This window comes from Salvelinus fontinalis, chromosome 13 (genome assembly GCF_029448725.1).
Source record: "Salvelinus fontinalis isolate EN_2023a chromosome 13, ASM2944872v1, whole genome shotgun sequence".
In the NCBI taxonomy this organism is placed as follows: Eukaryota; Metazoa; Chordata; class Actinopteri; order Salmoniformes; family Salmonidae; genus Salvelinus; species Salvelinus fontinalis.
Window position 1 is genome coordinate 44,264,224 of NC_074677.1, and position 12,638 is coordinate 44,276,861.

The 12,638-nt window shown below is 41.2% G+C and overlaps 1 long non-coding RNA gene across 1 annotated transcript; it reads right to left on the reverse strand.

Annotated features, from left to right (window-relative positions):
- Window positions 1-922: 922 nt before the first annotated feature.
- LOC129868763 (uncharacterized) lies at window positions 923-6,244 on the reverse strand. Its single transcript, XR_008761811.1, has 3 exons — window positions 6,101-6,244; window positions 4,679-5,248; window positions 923-4,459 (listed from the first exon to the last, which is right to left on the reverse strand). It is a non-coding gene; the product is annotated as an uncharacterized LOC129868763 (long non-coding RNA).
- Window positions 6,245-12,638: the final 6,394 nt, after the last annotated feature.

Below are 12,638 nucleotides of genomic sequence, written 5' to 3' on the forward strand. Positions count from 1 at the left end.
TCACGGCTAAAATCAAAGAGAGCGCAGATGACATCACGAATTTGGTGTAAAAGAACACTATTAGTATCGTTAACCTGAAGAAATCGATTGATTTCAGTGCTGAGGAAGTAAAAACTCTGAAGCAGCAGAACGCAACATTGAACATTCAGGTTGCAAAGCAGGAGAAGAAACTCACTGAAATGGAGTCAAAGGTAAACGAGAATGACCAGTATAGTCGAAGATGGAATCTTCGAACATCAAAGCAAGAGTGAAGGACATTTGCAGGGCAATAGTCCCGGAGGAGGAGCGAAATGTTGTTGCAGGTTCTCTGGATGTAGTGCACCGCCTGGGTAGGCTGAGAGATGGGGAAAACAACCAGCCACCACGACCAGTGATCATGAGATTCATCTCCAGGACAGCGAGGGATATGACATGGAAAAGTGCAAAGAAAAATATCTATTTAAAGAAGAACAACCTGAGGTTCAAGGAGGATCTGACAGCATTTGACAAAGAAGCTCGGAATCGTCTGTGGCCGATAATTGAGAGAGCAAGGAAGGAAGGGAAAAGTGCATACTTTGTGCAAGCTAAGGCTTTTGTTAATGGAAGGGAAATTCACGCTGACGCCTAGTTTGTTGATTGCTGGACTTATCAAGTGTGGTGTGAAGGACTGAGTTGTATTTGCATCTGATAAAACTTTATATTTCCTGAGGAATGAGCATTGTTTGTGTGAGCCAAACTTATTTTATGCATATATTTTTTTTATGGCAGGGAAATTCACACTGACACTTCATTTTAGCTTGATGGTTATTCATTTTTACCAATCTATGGTACAATGTTATTTGCAATTGTATTAAAATATATAATTTAGGTCAACCACTTGCGTGGTGCAAAGGACTGTTTATATTTGTAACTAGTAAGAACTTTTATTTTTGTCAGACCCTGATTCATTTGAACGTATACAAGTTTAATATTCCTCATATAGTCACTGTGATAGTAAATGTCCATTTATGTTTTTTCTATTAATGCCAGGGGAATCCGTAATATTTTGAAAAGGAAATCTTTATTTTTGTATTGTAAGGGTAAGAGTGACGACTTTTATTTCATTCAAGAAACTCATGCCTGTTCCACAGATACTGCGTTTTGGAAGTGTCAATGGGGGAATGATATTTGGTACTAATCGGTCAGCAGGTGTCGCTCTTTTAAAAGGCAACTTTAAGGGTCATATATTGAGTCATGAAGCAGATAATACAGGGAGATGGATTATACTATTGGTAGTATGTCAACCATGTTCCATTCATTGTTGTAAAAACTTATGCTTCCAATAACAAATCAAGTAACTGTATTTTATTTAGAGACATTGAGAGGAAAATAAGTAAAATTATGTCTACATTTTCATTGGCAAAAGTAATATGGGGTGGAGATTTAATACAGTTTTACATGATAATCTAGATAGATGGCCTCCTAAGGATAGCAATTATGTTTGTGAGATAGACATATATTCCTTAAGGTTAGGTGTTCTAGATATTTGGAGACATAAGAACCCTGGTAAAATTATGTTTACATTGAGTACCAAAGATGTATCTATACAATCCCGAAATAGATTTCTGGCTGATATCTGAAGATATGGCTGACAAGGTTGATACAGGCTCGATTGAACCATCAATTTTAACAGACCACAAAGGGATCTCAATAAAGATAAATATGCATGGTTTGTCAACAACAAAAAGTTAGCAAAGGTTACTGGAAAATGAACAATCTATCATCATTGCAAATGCAGTTAGACTGTATCTACGAGGAAAAGGCCCGGGCAGCGTTTGTAAGATCAAGACGAAAACGGATGGAAGAGGGAGAGAAAAATACAAAATATTTCTTTAATTTAGAAAAAAGGGCAGGCGAAAAGACTTCCATATGTAAAAGAATGATTAATAATACTCCCAATGAAAATCCAAAAGAAATCTCTCAGCATGTTGCCCAGTTTTATCAGAATCTGTATACATTAGCCCAGCCAACTTCCAATATGGATCTTAGACAATGTAGCAAACATTGCTAAGAAGATAGATAATGATTTCAGGGATTTTTGTGATGAGTTATCTGAAATTGAGATAAAAAACTGTATTAACAGACTTAAGGTGTCATGGTCGTGATAATGGACGGACCAAGGCGCAGAGTGTGTTGAACCATACAAACGCTAGAAACCCCCCTAGTCACGCTATGACCTATACACCATAGAGAACCCTGAGGGCTCTCTATGGTCAGGGCGTGACAGTACCCCCCCCAAAGGTGCGGACTCTGACCGCAAAACCTGAAACTAGATGGGGAGGGTTAGGGTGGGCAACTAGCGTCGGTGGCGGCTCCGGTGCGGGACGTAGCTCCCGCTCAGATCGCGGATCCGGCCGTGGAGCCGGACTGGGCACCGACGCCGAGGAAGGTTCCGGTCATCGAGCGGGGCTGAACGCCGTACCCGGACTGGGCACCGAGGAAGGTTCCGGCCATCGAGCGGGACTGGATGCCGTGCCTGGACACCGTCGCTGGAAGGCTCCGGACTGTCGCTGGAAGGCTCGGTCCTGTAATGGTGGGATATTCTGTCATGACCGTTGTATGAATAATTAGACCAAGGTGCAGCGTGAGTAGAGTTCCACATTTTAATAGTGAAACTTCCAAAAACAACAAAGCTATAACGATCGTGAAACACATAGCGCACATAGGCACTCACACAAACAATATCCCACATCGCAGGTGGGAAAAAGGACACACTAAGTATGATCCCCAATTAGAGGTAACGATTTTCAGCTGCCTCCAATTGGGAACCATACACACACACCAACATAGAAATATAATACCTAGAAACTTCCCTAGTCACGCCCTGACCTAAAACACCATAGAGAACCCCGAGGGCTCTCTATGGTCAGGGCGTGAAACAAGCTGAATATTGAATATAACTAATTTCTGTGGAATGGAGGAGACCATTTTGCATTTGTTTTTTACCTGTATTTATAGCAGAATGTTTTGGATTGACATACCGAATTTTGATACCGTTTTGATATAATGATTTATTTCAGAAATTCTAACGTAAATAAAGATGTAGTATATTTAATTCACCTGCTAATAATACTAGGTACATTTCATATTCACAAATGCAAATGGTCTAATTCAAAACCTAACTTTTTTCACTTTATAAATAAGTTTAAACAATATGGCACCATTTTAACTAAAATGAAAAACAAAAAGGCAATTCAAACTTGTTGTATTATTAATGGATATGATTTGTTTGTTTAGGATTCCTGGCAATTTAAATAGTTTGTTATTATGCTTGTTTGCATGTGACTATTCCTCTTTTGTTTGATGATATTTGTTAATTTAAAAAATATATATATAAAGAAAGAAAGAAAAAAAGAGTACCCTTTAAAAGTTGAAGTCATATTGAACAAGTACCAGAGAAGCTTCTCTACATAGGAATTGCATACCATATTTTTTCCATATATCAAAATAATACTTTACTGTCAATCAGCAATTACTTACTACTACTTACTGACAGGAGGGAACATTTCAGTTGGAGCATGTCCAGGTTTCTATGGCTGCGTTGAGACAGGCAGCCCAATTCAGTCATTTTTTTTAGTAATTTGTATTTTGACCAATCAGATATGCTCTGAAAAAGAGCTGATGCGAAAATATCTAATGTGATTGTTCAAAAGACCAATTAGTGGAACAAATATCATAATTGGGCTGCCTGTCTAAACGCATCCCTTGTCTCTCTGTCTCTGACCCAAACTTCAGTCCTTGCATCGATTACAGAGGGCTGAAAAGGATTACGATCAAGAATCGTTACCCCCTACACGATGTCCGCCGCCTTGGAGTTGGCCCTAGGAGCCCAATTCTTCACCAAACTGGACCTCCGCAACGCTTAAAATCTGGTGAGAATCAGGGAGATGAGTGGAAAACTGCCTTTAACACTCCCAGTGGTCACTGAGTATCTAGTCATGACCTTCGGAATATCTAACTCACCAGCAGTCGTTCAGGCATTGATCAATGACACTCTTAGGGAAATGTTGAATCGGTTCGTCTTTGTTTACCTCGACGACATCCTGATCTTCCCCAAAAACCCTTCCGGAACACATACAGCCCTGTCCCACCTCACTCAAGCAGGTTTTTGCTGGAATCCCGAGGCTGACAGGGCATTCATAGAGCTCAAGGGACGTTTCACCTCCGGACCCATCCTCGTTCATCCTGATCCTACTCGTCCCTTTGTGGTAGAGGTGGACGCCTCGGACACCGGAGCTGGGGCGGTCCTTTCACAGCGAACGAGGAGGACAAGAAACTGCACCCATGCGCCTTTCTCTCCAAGCGGTTCTCGACCAGCGGAAGGCAACTACGATGTAGGCAACCGGGAGCTCTTGGCAGTTAAATGGGCCTTTGAGGGGTGCAGACACTGGTTGGAACCACTGCTTCATCTTCTGGTCTCTTCTCTGCACCTGGTTCCAACCTTACCACGTCACAGTTATAGTATCTCTTAATCCCTTCACATAACATGTATGACCCCAAAACATAATCAAGCAGCTGACCAATTACGCAAGACTTTAGTTCTAAGTTAACTGAGATTAATCAACAACTGGATACATTTCTTTATTTCTAAAGTAAAACTATCCTCCGCATTGGAGTATCTCTACAAGTACAAGTTTAACCAGTATTTCAGTTGTTTTACCGTCCCATGAAGAAGTGTGGCAGGCCTGTGAGGAAGGATCCTACAGCCATGAGGAAACAGCCCATAGCAATGAGCCTGGGCCGGTGCAGCTTCGCCCAAAAATGGCTGACCACAGCAGGTTACCTGCAAGAAACCACAACACTACAGTAGCCAGGAATTGCAAATGATAAACACAGTTTTTTTTTAAACTAAAAATGGCATATCAGTTTGGATACTAGGCTGCAACAACATAGCATCACGTACAACAATGTTAGGGGTTTGACAGTAGAGTTATGGACAAACGCCAGTCAATCAATTATTAGGAACAACTATAAAACTGGACAGTATTGAGAGCAGACTCTGATTGAACCACAAAAAAAATGGATCATACTGTAGTCTGTATCTGGTTTTAAATACATGAATTCTCAAGCAACTTAATGTTATTGTTGATACCCATCTCAAAGCTGCCGTCTATGAGTCCGATGAGAGAGCTGGACAGGTCAAAGTGTCTCTCTGAGTGATGGCACTCTTCATGTAGGTCCCTGACTGAGCTTTGGTGAAGGAGGCGAATGACAGGGCCACGATGAACTGCTGACAAACACAAGAGAGAGAACATTAGTGTGTGTCTGTCCATGTGTATGTGCATGCGTCGATGCGTTTGCAGACAGAGTGCATGTGTAGCTGAGGTGGCCTGCAATAGTAAAAAGAACGGACACAAGTTTACGTCTGAAAAGTTCTGCCGCTTTCTTTATTCTGAAGAATGTTTTTTTCTCTTGTTCAATTGTCTATTTTCTTGTCAGTACTTTGAAAATATTCACATCAAACAAGTGCACACTTTAAATTACACAACATAAATACACTTTACCTAAAGCAGAATTCAAAAATGTTCCACAAATAACCCTGTCTTAGCGTATGGTTTCACATGAAAACCACATTGTATTTCACATTCATACAATAGAAACACCTATATATGAAAACATAAATAACTGAATGTTTTTCTATATACCGCTACCTCGATAGAAAACTGACAACAATACATTCAGCTTTAAGATAGTGGCACCTATAGAAAATCGTCTCTCTCACTGTATGCACTAAAAGTCCACCAGACTGAGCGTGCTCGGCCAGCTAGTGAGCACAATTTTACACAAAACCAATAACATGTAAAACAAACTCAGAAATCCCTAACAAATGGATTCTTTATAAAAAAATATCCTAGACAAAATCCAGTACAAGTAAGCTACTCAGTAAACATAGTCTCTGTGACTCGTAAATCGTTTTTTACCTCAGCTAGCATCAATGTAAATCATGTTCCTCTCTCACTCATTTCGACACAAAGCCAAAACAAAACCTTTCCTAACGTGATAATATCTTGACAAAGTTGTTAAATAGCATGTTTTTACATATCGTGAATATATTTGAACGTTTGGAAGTTCTGTTACATACCTGTAATAGTAAAAAGAACAGACACAGTTTACCTCTGTAAAGTTCTGATCCTTATTCTGCAGAATGGTGAGCGCTTGGCAGAACTTGTTGTTTCTCCTGCTACAACAGTGCAATACCGCCATCTATTGGCCGGATGGACTGCTAACGCTAAAGTATGAAGAAAATACAATTTAGATTAATTAAGACAAATACATAAACAAATTGGGGGGGGGGGGGGGGGTATAATAAATGGGTGTCTGTTTTTAGTGGCTTTGTTTTCAACCCATTACACATGCACAATCGTACATGTGCATTTGAAAGCATTATTTTTTATTGTTTTATTTTATTTCACCTTTATTTAACCAGGTAGGCTAGTTGAGAACAAGTTCTCATTTGCAACTGCGACCTGGCCAAGATAAAGCATAGCAGTGTGAACAGACAACAACACAGAGTTACACATGGAGTAAACAATAAACAAGTCAATAACATGGTAGAAAAAAAAGAGAATCTATATACAATGTGTGCAAAAGGCATGCGGTAGGCAATAAATCGAGTAATTACAATTTAGCAGATTAACACTGGAGTGATAAATCATCAGATGATCATGTGCAAGAAGAGATACTGGTGTGCAAAAGAGCAGAAAAGTAAATAAATAAAAGCAGTATGGGGGGTGAGGTAGGTAAATTGGGTGGGTAGTTTACAGATGGACTATGTACAGCTGCAGCGATCGGTTAGCTGCTCGGATAGCAGATTTTTAAAGTTGTTGAGGGAGATAAAAGTCTCCAACTTCAGAGATTTTTGCAATTCGTTCCAGTCGCAGGCAGCAGAGAACTGGAAGGAAAGGCGTCCAAATGAGGTTTTGGCTTTAGGGATGATCAGTGAGATACACCTGCTGGAGCGCGTGCTACGGGTGGGTGTAGCCATCGTGACCAGTGAACTGAGATAAGGCGGCACTTTACCTAGCATAGCCTTGTAGATGACCTGGAGCCAGTGGGTCTGTTGGCCAAGGTTGGAGTCGCCAGGAGGAAGGCATGGCCAGCCATTGAGAAATATTTGTTGAAGTTTTCGATTATCACGGACTTATCAGTGGTGACCGTGTTACCTAGCCTCAGTGAAGTGGGCAGCTGGGAGGAGGTGCTCTTGTTTTCCATGGACTTTACAGTCTCCCAGAACTTTTTGGAGTTAGAGCTACAGGATGCAAATTTCTGCTTGAAAAAGCTGGCCTTTGCTTTCCTGACTGACTGCGTGTATTGGTTCCTGACTTCCCTGAACAGTTGCATATTGCGGCGGCTCTTTGATGCTATTGCAGTTTGCCATAGGATGTTTTTGTGCTGGTCGAGGGCAGTCAGGTCTGGAGTGAACCAAGGGCTATATCTGTTCTTGGTTCTGCATTTTTTGAACGGAGCATGCTTGTCTAATATGGTGAGGAAGTAACTTTTAAAGAATGACCAGGCATCCTCAACTGACGGGATGAGGTCAATATCCTTCCAGGGTACCCGGGCCAGGTCGATTAGAAAGGCCTGCTCGCAGAAGTGTTTTAGGGAGCGTTTGACAGTGATGAGGGGTGGTCGTTTGGCCGCGGACCCGTGGCGGATACAGGCAATGAGGCAGTGATCGCTGAGATCTTGATTGAAGACAGCAGAGGTGTATTTGGAGGGCAAGTTGGTCAGGATAATGTCTATTAGGGTGCCCATGTTTACGGATTTAGGGTTGTACCTGGTGGGTTCCTTGATGATTTGAGTGAGATTGAGGGCATCAAGCTTAGATTGTAGGACTGCCGGGGTGTTAAGCATATCCCAGTTTAGGTCACCTAACAGAACAAACTCTGAAGCTAGATGGGGAGCGATCAATTCACAGATGGTGTCCAGGGCACAGCTGGGAGCTGAGGGGGTTCGGTAGCAGGCGGCAACAGTGAGAGACTTATTTCTGGAGAGATTAATTTTTAAAATTAGAAGTTCGAACTGTTTGGGCATAGACCTGGAAAGTATGACAGAACTTTGCAGGCTATCTCTGCAGTAGATTGCAACTCCTCCCCCTTTGGCAGTTCTATCTTGACGGAAAGTGTTATAGTTGGGTATGGAAATCTCAGAATTTTTGGTGGCCTTCCTAATCCAGGATTCGGAAACGGCAAGGACATCAGGGTTGGCAGAGTGTGCTAAAGCGGTGAGTAAGGCAAACTTAGGGAGGAGGCTTCTGATGTTGACATGCATAAGGCCAAGGCTTTTTCGATCACAGAAGTCAACAAATGAGGGTGACTGGGGACATGCAGGGCCTGGGTTTACCTCCACATCACCCGAGGAACAGAGGAGTAGTAGGATGAGGGTGCGGCTAAAGGCTATCAAAACTGGTCGCCTAGAGCGTTGGGGACAAGGAATAAAAGGAGCAGATTTATGGGCGTGGTAGAATAGATTCTGGGCATAATGTGCAGACCAGGGTATGGTGGGGCACGGGTACAGCGGAGGCAAGCCCAGGCACTGGGTGATGATAAGAGAGGTTGTATCTCTGGACATGCTGGTCTCAATGGGTGAGGTCACCGCATGTGTGGGGGGTGGGACAAAGGAGGTATCAGAGGTACGGAGAGTGGAACTACGGGGTCCATTGCAAACCAAAACAATGATAACTAGCCTGAACAACAGTATGCAAGGCATATTGATATTTGAGAGAGACATACAATAAGGCATAAAGTGATTGCAGGTCTTGATTGGGAGAGCTAGCTAAAACAACAGGTGAGATAACAGCAGCTAGTCAGCTAACACAGCAACAGCAGGTAAAAATGGCGACGACCAGGCAGAGAGGGTCGGATTAACTACACACAGATCCTGAGTTAAAGCACAGAGCCGACAGATAAAACACAAATAAACGGAATGGAGTACCGTGAATTAATGGACAGTCAAGCAGGCATCAGCTATGTAGCCGAGTGATCATAGTGTCCAAGGGGCAGCCGTAGATAGCGCAGTGAGGCCTCCACTAAGCTAGCCCGCGGCGTTTAAAGTTAGTAGCCCGGGGGGTGGTCTGCTCAGACGGAGGGGGTCTGCTCAGACGGAGGCCGGTTGAGGGCACAGCGGATGGGGTATTCGTCTGCAGACCAGACGTGGTCGTGTCGACAGAGAATCCAAGCCGGATGGCGGTGGCGAAAGAGAGGTTGTGAATTGTAGAATTGTGTTTGCTAACTGGTGCTAGCTTCGTGATTCAGACAGCTAGTCATGGGTAGCAAGCTAGCAGAAGATGGAGGTCTGTTTTTAGCCACACCGTGCAATTCCGTCGGTAGATTAGTGGGGTTCCGTGTGGTAGAGGGGACCAATCCAATTGTCAAAATAGTTATAGTGAGAAAATAGGTCTGGTATGCTCTGGTCTGAGTCGCGTTGTACAAAACTGGCAATAGTTTTCCGAGCTAAAGGATAGCTGATGAGCGCTAGCTGTGGTTAGCTGAACTACTAACGTTAGCTTGTGAGCTGGCTAACTTCTGGCTAGCTTCTGTTGTAGATTTCGGATACGAGGTGAATAATACTTTTGAGGAAAAAAAACAGATCCGCACCACATTTGGTGAGGTGGGTTGCAGGAGAGTGTTTTGAAGTTGAGTTTTTAAGAAGAAAAAAAAATATATATAAAAAGATATGCGAAGAAAAATATATAAAATATATATACACGGGACAAGACGAGGACAAAGGACATCTGACTGCTACGCCATCTTGGATTGAAATATTAAGAACCTTGAGTGTGGAACTGCAGGGTGTTTACGCCAAAACCACATGAATTTCACATGTGAACATGGGAAGTTTTCCAAGAGCATGTTTTCATGTAATCTTATGTGAAAATAATGTGATAACATGTAAAGCAACATGTGATTACATTAAACTACACTATGTGAAAACGTGATCACGTTGTGTTCCAAAACATGTTTTCACATAAAATGTTAGTTGAAATCATGTGGGTTTTTTTAAGGGCAGGAATATAAGATGCATTTTGATGTTATGTTTGATGTTACATGATCTCAAAAATGCAATATTCTTTGAGGTTCTTCCATGTTCCTTTCCATGTATTTTCCATTTTACTTTGCCTCAGTCCTTTTCACTTTCCTTGACAAAACAAGCTCTGTCTCTGTCAAGACTTTTTCAAAGCTACCCTGAATTGAAAGCAGCTTCTGACGGATTTTAAACCATTCAACAAATAGTTTTATAATGAAGAGTAGACCCAACTAAACACCCTGGATTCTTTACACACATGTAATCTCACATTTGGACTCATCAGACCAAAGGACAGATTTACACCAGTCTAAGGTCTATTGCCCGTGTTTCTTGGCCCAAGCAAGTCTATTCTTATTATTGGTGTATGTCCTTTAGTAGTGGTTTCAATGGAGCAATTCGACCATGAAGGCCTGATTCACGCAGTCTCCTCTGAACAGTGCATGTTGAGATGTGTGTGTTTCTTGAACTCTGTGAAGCATTCATTTGGGCTCCAATCTGAGGTGCAGTTAACTCTACTGAATTTATCCTCTGCAGCAGAGGTAACTCTGGGTCTTCCTCAGGAGACCCAGTTTCATCATAGCGCTTCATGGTTTTTGCGACTGCACTAGAAGAAACGTTCAAAGTTCTTGAAATATTCCATATTGACTGACCTTCATGTCTTAAGTAATGATGGACTGTTGGTTCTCTTTGCTTTTTTCAGCTGTTCTTGGCATGATATGGACTTGGTCTTTTACCAAATAGGAATATCTTCTGTAAACCATCCCTACCTTGTCACAACACAACCTATTGGCTCAAACGCTTTAATAAGGAAAGAAATTCCACAAATTAACTTTTAAGAAGGTACACCTGTTAATTGAAATGCATTCCAGGTGACTACCTCATGAAAAGGTTTGAGAGAATGCCAAGAGTGTGCAAAGCGGTCATCAAGGAAAAGGATGGCTACTTCGAAGAATCTGAAATCTCAAATATATTTTGATTTGTTATACACGTTTTTGCTTACTACATGATTCCAATTGTGCTATTTCATAGTTTTGATGTGTTCACTATTATTCTAAAATGTAAACAATTGTAAAAGTAAATTAAAACCCTTAAATGAGTAGGTGTGTTTGCAAAGTAGGTGTGTAGGTGTGATATTGCAAATATGGTACAATCCAGGGGTGCAAAGCTCTTGGAGACTTACCCAGAAAGACTCACAGCTTTAATAGCTGCCAAAGGTGATTCTAACATGTATTGTCAATACTATGTAAATGAGATATTTCTGTATTTCATTTTCAATACATTTGAAAAATAAAATTGAAACATGTTTTCACTTTGTCATTATGGGGTATTGTCTGTAGCTGGGTGAGATGATAAAAAAACTATAATTTAATCAATTTGGAATTCAGGCTGTAAGAAAACAAAATGAGAAATAAGTTAAGGGGTATGAACACTTTCTGAGGGCACTGTATATCTGCAAGAAAGTGATAAATGAGCAACTCTTTGAAAGGGGTCATATAAACATTGCCTTATTTAAAAGCACATATACATTGTCCAATCAACATCCACACATTGATTTCATTCTTCGGCTCTTTATTCAAACACAAACACACTTGGAATAAAGTGTGTGTGAAATTAGCATTAATGTGTGTGTATGTGTGGGGGGTCAAGTTTGGACGGTCGTACATATGCAAATAGCCAAGATTGTATATTTCAGGACCATGGACAGCAGCTATATCGGCAGAGCAATATCTGTCATTAAGCACCACATGACAGTAGACAGCGGCCATCTCATGTGGAGTTGGCACTGGGGAAATCCCAAGTCATGAGAAACGAGGCCTAGGAGGCAAAAAGACTGAAGGAGAAGACTCCCACAGGAACTCTATGCTAAACTGTTCTGCCACATTCATTTCAAATGTTACATCTTTCGATATGTAAATAATAGGGAATACATCTGCAAATAATTGAAACTGACTATTGAAATTACACTGTACAGCTTTAGTGCATCATAGGTACAACTGTAAGCAATTCCGTTCTCAAATGTCTGTTTAATGTGAGAAACCAAATGAAAAACACCTGTTAGACCATTACAATGCGGACTGTCATGCATTTTTACTATTACCAACAAGACAACGAAGTGATACGTGCCATGGAGACTTATAACGGATACTTTCCAAACACCAAAAGTTCCCACGCTGAACGATATTGTTTACTACACTGTTATGCATACAATCCAAGTCATACGTTTATTGTCATTCATACTCTTATTTTTAACCGAATATCTTTGTAAAAGTGTTCATTCAGAGCTCGGAAATATTGGAATAATGTGCTTAAGGGGACTGGAACTCACAACAGGATAACACAACAACCACATTTTCAATTGACAATCATTGTTTTAAATGGATGTGGTCGATTGTTTATATATGCCTATACAAATCTATGTATTTAACTTGTAAACCAAGTGTAACGGTGGTCCTCCTCCTCTTCAACCGAAAAGGAGGAGTAGTGATGGAACCAAGGCGCAGCGGGTTGTGAACACATAATTTATTTAAAGAAAACACGAAAACACGAACTTGACTATAAACTAACAAAACAACAAACGGTGTAGACAGACCTGG